This window comes from Tachyglossus aculeatus, chromosome 1 (genome assembly GCF_015852505.1).
Source record: "Tachyglossus aculeatus isolate mTacAcu1 chromosome 1, mTacAcu1.pri, whole genome shotgun sequence".
Classification (NCBI taxonomy): domain Eukaryota; kingdom Metazoa; phylum Chordata; class Mammalia; order Monotremata; family Tachyglossidae; genus Tachyglossus; species Tachyglossus aculeatus.
Genome location: NC_052066.1, coordinates 83,887,710 through 83,901,507, shown reverse-complemented (window position 1 = coordinate 83,901,507; position 13,798 = coordinate 83,887,710). Strand labels below are relative to the sequence as shown.

Here is a 13,798-nt window from a genome sequence, read left to right as displayed (position 1 = left end):
AGGAGAGCGGGGCAGTAGGAGGAGGAGCAGCGGTAATAGGAGCAGGAGAGTAGGAGCAGTAGTAGTAGGAGCGGCAGTAATAGGAGCAGGAGAGTAGGAGCGGCAGTAATAGGAGCAGGAACAGTAGCTGCAGTAGTAGGAGGAGCAGCAGCAGTAATAAGAGCAGGAGAGTAGGAGCAGGAAGAGGAGCTGCAGTAGGAGGAGGAGCAGGAGCAGCAGTAATAGGAGCAGCAGACGGGCCGGGGGAGGCGGGGCAGGTTGGGCGGGAGGCCCGGAGGGAGGCCCGGGCCCGGCGGTCGCCTAGGAGACGCCGGTGGGGCGGGGCGGGGCGGGGCGGGAGCGCGCGCGCGGTCCTGGGCCGGTGGGCGGGAGCGAGGGCAGTTGGCGGCGGGCGGGCCTAGAGCGCGCCGCCTCCCGCCGCCGGACCCGGGAGCGGCCCGGGGACCCCACCGACCTATCTGCCGACCGGCCCACCCACCGACCTATCTACGGACCGACCCACCGCCAGGTAGGTCCGCGGCGGGGGGCACCCCGGGGCCCGCCCGCGGGAGCGCAGCGTGTGCCCCAGGGGTAGTGCGGACCCAAGCCGCAGGTGCCTCCCTCCCCCGACCCTACGGAAAGGCGGGCAGACTGAGCGCCTGCTATTTTATTTGTACGTAGTCATTTTATTTTGTTAGTATGTTTTGTTGTGTGTCTCCCCCTTCTAGACTGTGAGCCCGCTGGTGGGTAGGGACCGGCTCTCTGTGTTGCCTACTTGTACTTCCCAACCGCTCAGTCCAGTGCTCTGCACACAGTAGGCGCTCAATAAATACGATTGAATGAATGAAAAGTACTGTGTGCAGAGCGCTGGACCAAGTCGGCAACATAGACGGTCCCTACCCAACAGCGGGCTCACAGTCTGGAAGAATGATAATGGTATTTTGTTAAGCGCTTACTATGTGCGAAGCACTGTTCGAAGCGCTGGGGAGGTTACAGGGTCATCAAGTTGGCCCACGGGGGGGCTCACAGCCTTAATCCCCATTTTACAGATGAGGGAACTGAGGCACGGAGAAGTTAAGTGACTTGCTCAAAGTCACACAGCTGACAATTGGCGGAGCGGGATTTGAACCCGTGACCTCTGACTCCAAAGCCCGGGCTCTTTCCACTGAGCCACAGTGCTTTTCTGGCTACGCTGCCAGGTGACCATGTTCCTTCCCCAGCGCTTAGTACAGTGCTTGGCACATAGCGCTTAACAAATACCAATCAATCGTATTTATTGAGCGCGTACTGTGTGCAGAGCACTGAACTAAACGCTTGGGAAGTACAAGTTGGCAACATGCCAACATTATTATTATTATTACCAGGTGTTGGGGGAGAAGACTGCTCCGGGGCAGGATCCAAATATGTAATAATAATAACGATGGTGTTTGTTAAGCGCTTACTATGTGCAAAGCACTGTTCTAAGCTCTGGGGGGATACAAGGGGATCAGGTTGTCCCACAGGGGGCTCACAGTCTTCACCCCCATTTTCCAGATGGGGCAACTGAGGTACAGAGAAGTGAAGTGGTTTTCCCAAGGTCACACAGCTGACAAGTGGTGGAGTCGAACCCATGACCTCTGACTCCCGAACCCGGGCTCTTTCCACTGAGCCACGCTGCCGCTCAAATATATTTTATATATTAAATATATGCAAAGTGGCGCGCACGTCTTGGAAGTGTCAGTGCACGGGCCCTGGAGTCAGAGGTCAGGGGTTCAAATTCCGTCTCCGCCAATTGTCAGCTATATGACTTTAGGCAAGTCACTTAATTTCCCTGGGCCTCAGTTCCCTCATCTGTAAAATGGGGATTAAGACTGTGACGCCCCCCCGTGGGACAACCTGATCACCTTGTAACCTCCCCAGCGCTTAGAACAGTGGTTTGCACATAGTAAGCGCTTAATAAATACCGCCGTTATTATCTCTAACCCTCGTAAAAGGCCAACGGTTTACTTCTAGACTGGGAGCCCGTTGTTGGGTAGGGACTGACTCTATATGGTGCCGATTTGTTCTCTCCCGAGCGCTTAGTACAGTGCCCTGCACACAGTAAGCGGTCATTAAATCCAGGAGGCCTTCCTCCAGGAGGCCTTCCCAGACTGAGCCCCTTCCTTCCTCTCCCCCTCGTCCCCCTCTCCATCCCCCCATCTTACCTCCTTCCCTTCCCCACAGCACCTGTATATATGTATATATGTTTGTACATATTTTTTTACTCTATTTATTTATTTTATTTGTACATATCTATTCTATTTATTTTATTTTGTTAGTATGTTTGGTTTGGTTCTCTGTCTCCCCCTTTTAGACTGTGAGCCCACTGTTGGGTAGGGACTGTCTCTATATGTTGCCAATTTGTACTTCCCAAGCGCTTAGTACAGTGCTCTGCACATAGTAAGCGCTCAATAAATACGATTGATGATGATGATTAAATACGGTTGAATGAATGAGAGGCCACCTGGAGTTTCAAAAATGTCACGAGAATTAGGAAGGCGCCCTGCTTGAAGGCTCCGGACTGGATGATAATTACGGTGTTTGCTAAGCGCTTCTTAAGTGCCAAGCGCTGTACTAAGCGCTGGGTGGTTTGCAGTGCAGAACCGCTTCGCCAACTGACGGCAGCCAACGTGCATTTGGGTATTTTTGTTTCCGACTTGCAGTTTGGCAATGCTCGATTGCCCAACGGGAACGCCCGTCCGAAATCTGCCTTTTGTGAAAGTAGTTTAAGGGCCGCTTGGGTGTGGGGATCATTTGGAAAGCCTTTTTAAAGTGAGTTTGTTTATTATAGAGTCTCAAGCGACCCATTATCTTAGCTGTTATAAAATATACACGTGCTTGGGAGTCTGGAAAGAGGCTGCCCTTTCTACATAGGGAGCAACAAGTGAGCAGTGATACTGTGTAGTAAAGTCACCCTGGTTTAAAACTGAGGTGGCAGTTTCAGTGCACACCGAAAGGATGCTTGGAAGTCTGGTCCTTAATGATAAAATCGGTATATCAATCAATCAGTGGTATTCCCTGAGCGTTTATCATGTGCAGAGCAGTGTACTGAGCGCTTGGGAGAGTATACCAGAGTTTAGCAGACACGTCCCCCACCCACAACGAGCGTCATGACCCCATTCAAGTCATTGTCCCCAAAGCAACGTTTTTTGTACTGCTGGATAGAACAGACGGTTGAAACAGAAGTTACATTATTTAAATGGTATCTGTTAAGCGCTTACTATGTACCAGGCACTGTTCTAAGCGCTGGGGTAGCTGATCAGGTTGGACACAGTCTGTGTCCCACACTTTTAGACCGTGAGCCCACTGTTGGGTAGGGACTGTCTCTATATGTTGCCAACTTGTACTTCCTAAGCGCTTAGTACAGTGCTCTGCACACAGTAAGCGCTCAATAAATACGATTGATGATGATGATGATGGGGCTCACAGCCTTAACCCCCGTTTCACAAATGAGGTAACTGAGTCCCAGAGAAGTTCATTCATTCAATCGTGTTGAGCGCTCATTGTGTGCAGGGCACTGTACTAAGCACCCGGAAAGTACAATTAGAACAGTGCTCAGAGCTTAGAACATCGCATGGCACTTCGTAAGCACTTAATAAATACCATCATTATTATTACTACAATTCAGCAACAGAGAACAAACCCTGCCCAACAACGGTCTCACAGTCTAGAAGGGGGGAGAAGTGAAGTGACTTGCCTGCCTGGGGTCACACAGTAGACAGGTGGCAACAGGATTAGAACCCAGGTCTTTCTGACTTTCTGAAAGTTGTACACATCATAAAACCCGTTCTGGGAATACAGGTGTGGTGCAAGGATCCCACAGTTGAAACTGAGATCCCGTTTATCAAAGTGAAAGTGAGTTTTGTGTATCTAGGATAAGTGCACTCTGAGGGTATAGAACTATTTATCGTGTTGATGGTAATATCTTGATTGGCCCTCGATGGAGATGGTGGGCACTAACAAATGGCTCCGTGGCTGAACTGGCCAAAGTGAATGAATAACATCTAATTACATTCCTTACATTTTTCTTTCCACAAGCACTAATCAATCAATCGTATTTATTGAGCGCTTACTGTGTGCAGAGCACTGTACTAAGCGCTTGGAAAGTACAAGTTGGCAACATATAGAGAGGGCCCCTACCCAACAGTGGGCTCTCAGTCTAGATTTCAGGATAGCGGTTTATCAAGAAAGCTTTCTTATTTGCACGATAACCTGAAGTACTCATGTGGGTACCAAATATTTGTAAGGCAGACAGCACTTCAATTTACAGTGTTCTTGTTTTAAAATAATATTTTGCTACAGCTTCTCTACATTCTGAAAGCAATACTTGAAGTAAACATACCCAGTAGAAGCATACAGCTGAAAAAAATACAGGAACAATATTGGATTATTTTAACATCGTTCTTACTTCAAAGGGATGCTAATGAGATAGTTGATGTGAAAGTTCTTTGGAAGACTAAAAGCACTTTACAAAACTTAAGGTGGTATTATGAGAATTGGTCTAGCCAGTTATGTCCACATTGGTGAAGTGCTTTTTGTTGCTTTGGACGGGTAAATCATTGCACTTATCTTCCACCTAACTTTGATTAAATGGTTGACTCAACATTTTAGTGTTTAGAATATGTATTTTTGATAAGCTCAGGATTGAAGGAGAAACCTTCCTATTTCTCACTGACATTGTTGCTTATTGAGGGAGTTTCCCCTTAACTGATAATTATCAACTCTCTCCAGTTACCAAAACAAGCAGGCCAAAAGGTAAACTACAGTGGTCAGAGCAGTTATCTAGGCCTAGGGGAGACAGTCCAGGATAGGAAACTCAGAGTAGTCTAGTCATGGGACTTTATTTTTCCAAGTCTTTCTACCTTTGCTCCTTTTATCTCTGTACCTCTTTACATTCCTGAGTCCTTGGTAAACTCAGGTAAGGGCTGCAGTAACTCTCTCTTTGCTAACCTTCACCATCCCTGACTTGGAGCCTTATTAGGATTTATTTGCCCTATTTGTGGAGAGGATCAAAAACTATGATTTTGAGGTTTTGATCGGTGTAGTGGAAGGTCTGACCCATGCTGAAAGCATAAGTCTGCTACTAGCAGTAAAGAAAAAGGAGGAGGAGGAGGAGGAGGATTGAGAGAGGGGAGAAGGGGGATCGATTGGAGGGGTAGTGGGAAGAGAGTAGGAAACTAGTTCCTCCTTCTCAGAGTTTGCCTTTGCTTCCAGGAAGAAGGATTCAGGTATTTTGTCAGCCCCACCTTACTAAGGTAGTGGACAAAATGAATCTTTCATTGGAAAGGGTTCATCATCAGCAAAGACATTGAGCTCTTGCACTGTGCATCGAGCATAGTACTAAGCGCTTGGGAGAGTACATTGCAGGGGAGTTGGTAGAAACGTTCCCCTGCCCACTGCAAGTTTCCAGTCCAGAAGGAAGTATACAAGGAATACACCAGAAGCAAACTGAATAAATGTGTGGATTGGCCACTGCGATCTTTCAGATAAACCCCCCCCCCCATCAAACCTACCATCCAGTAATTGGTTAGGGACGATACAGGTGACTAGGAGCAGAGTAATTATCCCATAGGAGCTGTATTTCTGATTGGAAAGAACTGGGAAAGGCTTATGAATCTAAATTGCTTGGATCATGCAGGCATTTCTCAGTTTTGAGCTGACAAGCCCGTCACTTAAAACGTTTCTACTTTGCTTCCTGTTTCAGCTTTACTACGTACTGCTTTCAGATTTATGACAATAGCCACCTTTCTGGCACCAGCTGGGGGAAAGAGGAGCCTGTGGGGAAATGGGAAACACTTTTAAAATCCTTGATGAGGGTTGATGGGGGACAAAGGAGGAGGTTAACAGAGGGCAGAGGGCAGAATGGAAGAGGTGATGAGGATGGGATGGGGGGTGTTGTTTTTATTTTGTATATTGTGCCTTTGTCTTTGTCTTTTATGCTGTTTTAGTGTTTTATTGCCTCATTGCTTGGATGTATACATCCAGACCTCTCTCCTAACTGTATTCATCTTTATAGATTGTGAGTCCCTCTAGCAACAGTGTCAGTATCTAATTCCCACCTGTGTAACCTTTACTAGATGTTTAGTATGGCTTTGCTCACACAGTGTATAATAAATCTCATTCATTCATTCAGTCGTATTTATTGAACGCTTACTGTGTGCAGAGCACTGTACTGAGCACTTGGGAATTACTCTTTTTACCCGACGATCTGATGGAGTTACCAGAGTGGGTCAGATAGGAAAGTCAGCCAACCTATCGAGCCAATTTTCTTTTCCTCTGACTCACTTTAAATGAATTAATGTCGCTACATTGCTCATCAATGAATATGTAATTCTGGATAATTTTGGGACCAATTCCCTATTTGTAATGTTGTTCCTGTAGAAAATTGGTTCTGACTTGCAGCGTTTCAATTTGAGGCACTTTTCAGGAACTAATTGTCAAACCCAGGTACAGTCAATAATTCTTGGCTGTTGGGGGGCTGTAATGATGTGGTGAAACTAAATCCAAAAATTTCATTTTAGAAAGTGGCTTCTCTCTCCTCCTTAACCAACTCAGTTACCAAGAGCTGCTAATTACTAGCTAAACTGAATGATTTGATTGTTACCTTCTCCCCTTTCTCCATCTACTTTGGTGGATTAATGAGCAGAGAGGACAAAAGGGGAACAGCAGTGGGACTAATAATAAAGGGCTTTAGCTAATTAACAACTACATAATGAACCCTGAATAATTTGGGTTAGGCTGCATTTGGCTATCTTAGACTTAGTGCTTTTTGGAGCCCAAAGACTTGAATTCCAGGCATTCCATACCTGCTGAGCCAGAATGAAGAAAAGGCCCGGTCTTGAAGTGACACCAACAAGCAGTGAAGCTTAACTGTATTCCTTGAAAAAATTTGCATTTTGCTGGCAAAAAGGCCTTAACTAATGCCATTAGAAGCCAATTTTCAGCCTGTCAGTCTTATCATCTTAATGCAATTGGATGATACTTTTATGCAGATGCTGTATAGATTTAATTCGCCCATGACATTAGTGCCCTTTTGTGAAGATACTTGAAACTTTTGAGTGTCAAAAGATTGAAATTTTAAAAGCTTTGCTTTTTATCTGGCACAGATGGGCCGGTTTCATGTAGTTGTTCAAAGGATTCTGTTATTGGAATAAAAATAGCTGTGTTAAATTCTCTATTTTAGAAATGTGATGTTTGTTTTAATTTTTTCGTTCACTGAGATGAACTACTTAAACTTTTGCACTGTCTGTAAAATGACTGTGGGAGTCAGAGGATATGGGTTCTAATCCCGGCTCTGCCACTTGTCTGCTGTGAGACCTTGGGTAAGCCACTTCACTTCTCTGTACCTCAGTTACCTCTTCTGTAAAATGGGGATTAAGACTGTGGGACAATCTGATTACCTTGTATCTACCCCAGCATTTAGGATAGTGCTTGACACTATTATTAGTATGATTATAATCAATCAGTGCTATTTATTGAGAGTTAACAGTAAGCAGAACATGTACTAAGTGCTCGGGAAAGTATAATAGAGAAAGGTGAGGGAAGTGATCGAGTATAAGTTTGTATACAGAAGTGTTCTGCATAGGGCGAGGACTGAATATCCAGGTCCTTAGGGGGTAGGAATAAATTCATTCATTTAGGCAATCGTATTTATTGAGCGCTTACTGTGTGCAGAGCACTGTACTAAGCGCTTGGTAAGTACAAGTCGGCAACATATAGAGAATGGTCCATACCCAACAACGGGCTCACAGTCTAGAAGGGGGAGACAGACAACAAAACAAAACATGTAGACAGGTGTCAAAATCGCCAGAATAAATAGAATTATAGCTATATGCACATCATTAACAAAATGAATAGAATAGTAAATATGTACAAGTAAAATAGAGTAATAAGTCTGTACAAATATATACAAGTGCTGTGGGGAGGGGAAGGAGGTGAGGAAAAAGGGGGCTCAGTCAGGAAGGCCTCCTGGAGGAGGTGAGCTCACAGTAGGGCTTTGAAGGGAGGAAGAGAGCTAGTTTGGTGGGTGTGTGGAGGGAGGGCATTCCAGGCCAAGGATAGGACATGGGCCAGAGGTCGACGGCGGGACAGGCGAGAACGAGGCACAGTGAGGCGGTTAGCGGCAGAGTAGCGGAGGGTGCGGGCTGGGCTGGAGAAGGAGAGAAGGGAGGTGAGGTAGGAGGGGGCGAGGGGATGGACAGCCTTGAAGCCGAGAGTGAGGAGTCTTTGCTTGATTTGTAGGTTGACACGCAACCAGTGGATATTTTCGAGGAGGGGAGTGACATGCCCAGGGTGTTTCCTTAGAAAGATAATCTGGATAGTAGAGTGAAGTATAGACTGAAGTGGGGAGAGACAGAGGGAAGGGAGATCAGAGAGGTGGCTGGTGCAGTAATCCAGTTGGGAAAGGATGAGAGATTGAACCACCAAGGTAGCGGTTTAGATGGAGAGGAAAGGGCGGATCATGGCAATGTTGTGGAGGTGAGACCGGCAGGTTTTTGTGACGGATTGGATGTGTGGGGTGAACGAGAGAGTGGAGTCGAGGATGACCACAAGGTTGCGGGCTTGTGAGACGGGAAGGATGGTAGTGCCGTCTACAGTGACAGGAAAGTCAGGGAGAGGGCAGGGTTTGGGAGGGAAGATAAGGAGTTATATTGGACATATTGAGTTTTAGATGGCGGGCAGACATCCAGATGGAGATGTCCCGAAGGTGGGAGGAGATCGGAGCCTGGACGGAGGGAGAGAGAGCAGGGGCGGAGATGTAGATTTGTGTGTCATCAGCATAGAGATGATAGTTGAAACCCTGGGAGTGAATGAGTTCACAAAGGGAGTGAGTATAGATAGAGAACAGAAGGGGACCAAGAACTGACCCTTGAGGAACCCATACAGTAAGGGGATGGGAGGGGGAGGAGGAGCCCACAAAAGAGACTGAGAATGAATGGCCCCAGAGATAAGAGGAGAACCAGGAGACGACAGAGTCTATGAAGCCAAGGTTGGATAGCCTGTTGAGGAAAAGGGAGTGGTACACAGTGTTGAAGGCAACAAAGAGGTTGTGGAGGATTAGGATAGAGTAGGAGCCATTGGATTTGGCAAGAAGGAGGTCATTGGTGACCTTTGAGAGGGCAGTTTCGGTGGAAGGTATGGAAGCCAGATTGGAGGGGGTCGAGGAGAGAGTTGGCGTTGAGGAATTCGAGGCAGCGGGTGTAGACGACTTGTTCTAGGAGTTTGGAAAGGAAAGGTAGGAGGGAGATAGGGTGATAACCAGAAGGGGCAGTGGGGTCAAGAGAGGGTTTTTTTAGGATGGGGGAGACGTGCTTAGAGAAGCAGCATGGATCAGTGGAAAGAACACGGATTGTGGAGTCCGAGGTCATGGGTTCGAATTCCGGCTCTGCACATTGTCAGCTGTGTGACTTTGGGCAAGTCACTTAACTTCTCTGTGCCTCAGTTACTTCATCTGTAAAATGGGGATTAAGACTGTGAGCCCCCCCGGGGACAACCTGATCACCTTGAAACATTCCCAGTGCTTAGAACAGTGCTTTGCACATAGTAAGCGCTTAATAAAGGCCGTTATTGTTATTATTATTATTATTATGTGGGCATGGAATAAATGAATAGGTGATGCAGCAGGGAGGGAAAATAGACATGAGGTATTTGTCAGGGAAGCCTTCTTGGATGAGATTTTAGTTGGGCTTTGAAGATGGGGGAAGTGGGGAATATGAAGGGGGAGGAAGTTCCAAGCAGAGGGAAGGGCCCGAGCAAATTAGGGAGAGCAAGGAAGAAGAAGATGATGGAGGGCACAAGTACCTTGGTATTAAGGGAGCACAGTGTACAGGTTGAGTTGTATTGGGATAGGAGTGAGGTTAGGTGCTGGAGGTTAAGTGCCTTAAAGCTAATGGTAAGGATTTTCTGCTTGTTGCAAAGTTGGATGGGCATTGAGTGGAGGTTCTTGAGGAGTGGGGATACGTGAAAAGAAATTTTTTTTTTAGGAAAATGATTCGAGCGGCAGAGTATTTCATAGTGATGTCTAACGTGTATCTTAAAGTCTGAATTGATTTTAATGTCAAAATTTAATTTTCTCAATTTTGGTTTCTCCAGTCATTGTGACAGTGATTATAGCAACTAAGATTTCTTCACCTAAGTCCTAAATGCACATCAGGAGTAATGGCTTGCAAAGTAATGACTTGAATAGGAAGCTCTGAAATTAAAGGACAAAAGACTAAACAAAATCAGCCTTCCGGTGTGCCCTGATGGCTCTTGAGAAGTTGGAAGGCAACGTAGTCTAGTGCATTCTCATCATTCATTCAATCAGTCAGTCGTATTTATTGTGCACTTACTGTGTGCAGAACACTATACGGAGCTCCTGGGAGAGTACGCTCTTACAGAATTGGTAGACATATTCCCTGCCCCCAAGAACCTTATAGTCTAGAGGGCTACCATCATTTTGGTGTAGCCATCAACTAAATTCGCTTTCTCATACATCTTAGTCTCTTTGCTTAGATAGCTACAATGAATGTTTTATGTCTAGTTTCACGTCTTTGGAACTGCTGCAAAATATTCTTTAGAACCCCTGATCTGATGGAAAGCCTTGGGACACAGTGAGTTGATTCTGCCACTAACTCTAGTTTAGACCTTGGAAGAAATGTACTCTAGAATACACTCACACCTCCTTCATTGTATAAAATGAGTCGTATTGTTAAACTGAGGCATTGACTTCCCAAGAAGGTGAGATCGATGTGATCTTGCCTGTCAGCAGAGGCTTTCTTCAGTACCTGGAATTGCTGAGGCTGCTACGTGTAATATTGAATTCATAGTGGTAAACTACAAGTTCCTCATCCTTGTACCCTAACTAAAATTTGAATGAAAATTATCTATAACCTGTAGTCTTAACCTCTAACCTTATAGTCCTCTAGGCTAATCAAGTAACGGGCAGGGATCGGGTTTGCTAATTCTGTTGCATTGTACTCTCCCAAGCGCTTAGGACAATTCTCTGCACATAGATTGATTTAGAATGTGAAAGTGCTGTACAACCGAATGTACTGTGCTTAGTTTGGAGTATCATTCAGAAGTTTTCTGTAGAATAGGGAAGACAAATGATTGGTGGAAAAAGTCAAACCTCATCTTTAAAAGTTTTCGAAAAATGAGGAGTAAGACTGTGAGCGCTAATGTGGAAGACGGACTACATCCAACCTTAGTAACTTGTATTTGCCACAGAGCTTAGTACAGTGCCTGGCAAAAACAAGTGCATAACTAACGAACGGGCAACTGTGAGCCCGGTGTTGGGTAGGGACTGTCTCTTGTTGCCGAATTGTCTTTCCAAGCGCTTAGTACAGTGCTCTGTACGCAGTAAACGCTAGAGATGCAGCGTGACTCAGTGGAAAGAGCACAGGCTTTGGAGTCAGAGGCCATGGGTTCAAGTCCTGGCCCCACCAATTGTCAGCTGTGTGACTTTGGGAAAGTCACTTAACTTCTCTGTGCCTCAGTTACTTCATCTGTAAAATGGGGATTGACTGTGAGCCCCCCGTGGGACAACCTGATTACTTTGTAACCTCCCCAGCGCTTAGAACAGTGCTTTGCACATAGTAAGTGCTTAATAAATGCCATAAAAAATTGAACAAATGCAATTTAAAAAAAACAAAACTAAAGGAAGGAATCAACATCAGATATTGATGCCTATCTTCTTTTTTTGCTTTGTTATCTGTCTCCCCCGTCTAGACTGTGAGCCCGTTTTTGGGTAGGGATTGTCTCTGTTGCCGAATTGTACTTTCCAAGCATTTAGTACAGTGCTCTGCACACAGTAACCGTTCAATAAATACGATTGAATGAATGAAGCAATATTACGAATGAATGTCGCAGTAAGGCAGCTGTAACAGTGTCTTTTTTTTCCGAATGGAGAAAATGATTGAATTATTCCCTTCCCCACAGCACCTGTATATATGTATATATGTTTGTGCATATTTATTACTCTATTCATTTATTTATTTATTTATTTCACTTGGACATATCTATTCTATTTATTTTATTTTGTTAATATGTTTTGTTTTGCTCTCTGTCTCCCCCTTCTAGACTGTGAGCCCACTGTTGGGTAGGGACCGTCTCTATATGTTGCCAAGTTGTACTTCCCAAGCGCTTAGTACAGTGCTCTGCACACAGTAAGCACTCAGTAAATGTGATTGATTGATCAATGCTCTATTTCCCTTATAGGAATATCTTTACCAGGCACTAAATATTCCAACTGGGGAGCACATGTTGTGCTAACAAATAATTTAATACTGTTACTCAGAATGAAGTTAGGACAGATTGTTTTAGGTATTGGGCCATCTGATTTGATCTGCAGTAGAGTCTTAAAAGTTAATTATCCAGATTTCAATTTGTATCGATTATTAGGACGTGGGCTATTAAATTTTAGGAGTGGACCTGATTGTAGGTACCTTTAATTTAAAATTCAAGGAAACTCCTTCTCTCCCAAAGTAACTTGAAATTAAATTCCCACCCAGTGTCTCTGGTTAACTGCTGGAGGTCAGAGTGCTTTCTAAGCCCATTTCTTCCAACAAAGAACTTGTGAATGTCCTGATTATTTGTTAATAAGGGACAGGAGGTCATGAGAAGTTTACTTGGTTTACAGTTTCTCCCTCTTCTGTTGTAATGTAAGTTGTGTTTCAGAGCTGTTTTGGAATATTTCTGGAGACCAGAAAGCACTCCTCAGACAGACCGCTGCCATTTAATAATAGTAATTATAATAATGATGGCATTTGTTAAGCGCTTACTATGTGCGAAGCACTGTTCTAAGTGCTGTTTATTGTTGTTTCCCCCATTAAAATGATTTGCTTAGTCCTTTCATTCATTCATTCAGTCGTATTTATTGAGCGCTTACTGTGTGCAGAGCACTGTACCAAGCGCTTGGGAAGTACAAGTTGGCAACATATAGAGACGGTCCCTACCTAACAAGGGGCTTACAGTCTATAAGGGGGAGACAGACAACAAAACAAAATATATTAACAAAATAAAATAAATACAATAGTAAATATGTACAAGAATATGTCCTGTAGCACATTCTAAATAAATGTTATTTTGAATAACCAGTATTGGCTTTTTAGGAAGAAGAGTGCATATATTTGCTTACATCATCACACATGATTTAGACCCATCTGCCATGTTGAATCAGAGAAGCAGTGTGGCATAGTGGAAAGAGCACGGGCTTGTGGTCAGTGGTCGTGGGTTTAAATTCCGACTCTGCCACTTGTCAGCCGTTTGACTTTGGCTAAATCTCTTAACTTCTCTTTGCCTAAAGTTACCTCATCTGTAAATTGGGGATTAATAATAATAATGATAATAATGATGATATTTAAGTGCTTACTATGTGCCAAGCACTGTTCTAAGCACTGAAGACTGTGAGCCCCATTCAATCAGTGTGAGTAGACGTGGGCTCTGTATAAAGCAGTAACTCCACACATGTCATGCGTTGATGATCCTCAGCCAGAGGAAATGGATTATGTTAGGCCACAGATCAAACTCTGAAACAATAAATCAATGGCTGGCATCTCCTCCTTTCTTCAGGACAACTCCACCTGAATGTCCTCCCACCACCTAAAACTCAACATGTCCAAGACAGAGCTCCTTATCTTCCCTCCCAAACCCTGTCCTCTCCTTGACTTCCCCATCTCTGAGCACAGCACAGCCATCCTTTACTCTGACAAGTCCACAACCTTGGTATTATCCTTGACTCTGCTATCTCATTCACCCCACAAATCCAATCCGTCACCAAAACCTGCCGGTCTCACCTTCGCAACATCACCAAGATCTGCCC

At 44.8% G+C, this 13,798-nt stretch overlaps 1 protein-coding gene across 1 annotated transcript in view; it reads left to right on the top strand.

The window, feature by feature from the left end:
- The first annotated feature begins 405 nt into the window (after positions 1-405).
- Positions 406-13,798, top strand: part of PIK3CB (phosphatidylinositol-4,5-bisphosphate 3-kinase catalytic subunit beta) — a 239,741-nt gene continuing 226,348 nt past the window's right edge. Inside the window, exon 1 of the mRNA XM_038743423.1 lies at positions 406-508. The gene's annotated coding sequence lies outside the window, so the exon portion shown is untranslated. The remainder of the gene's footprint in view (positions 509-13,798) is intronic.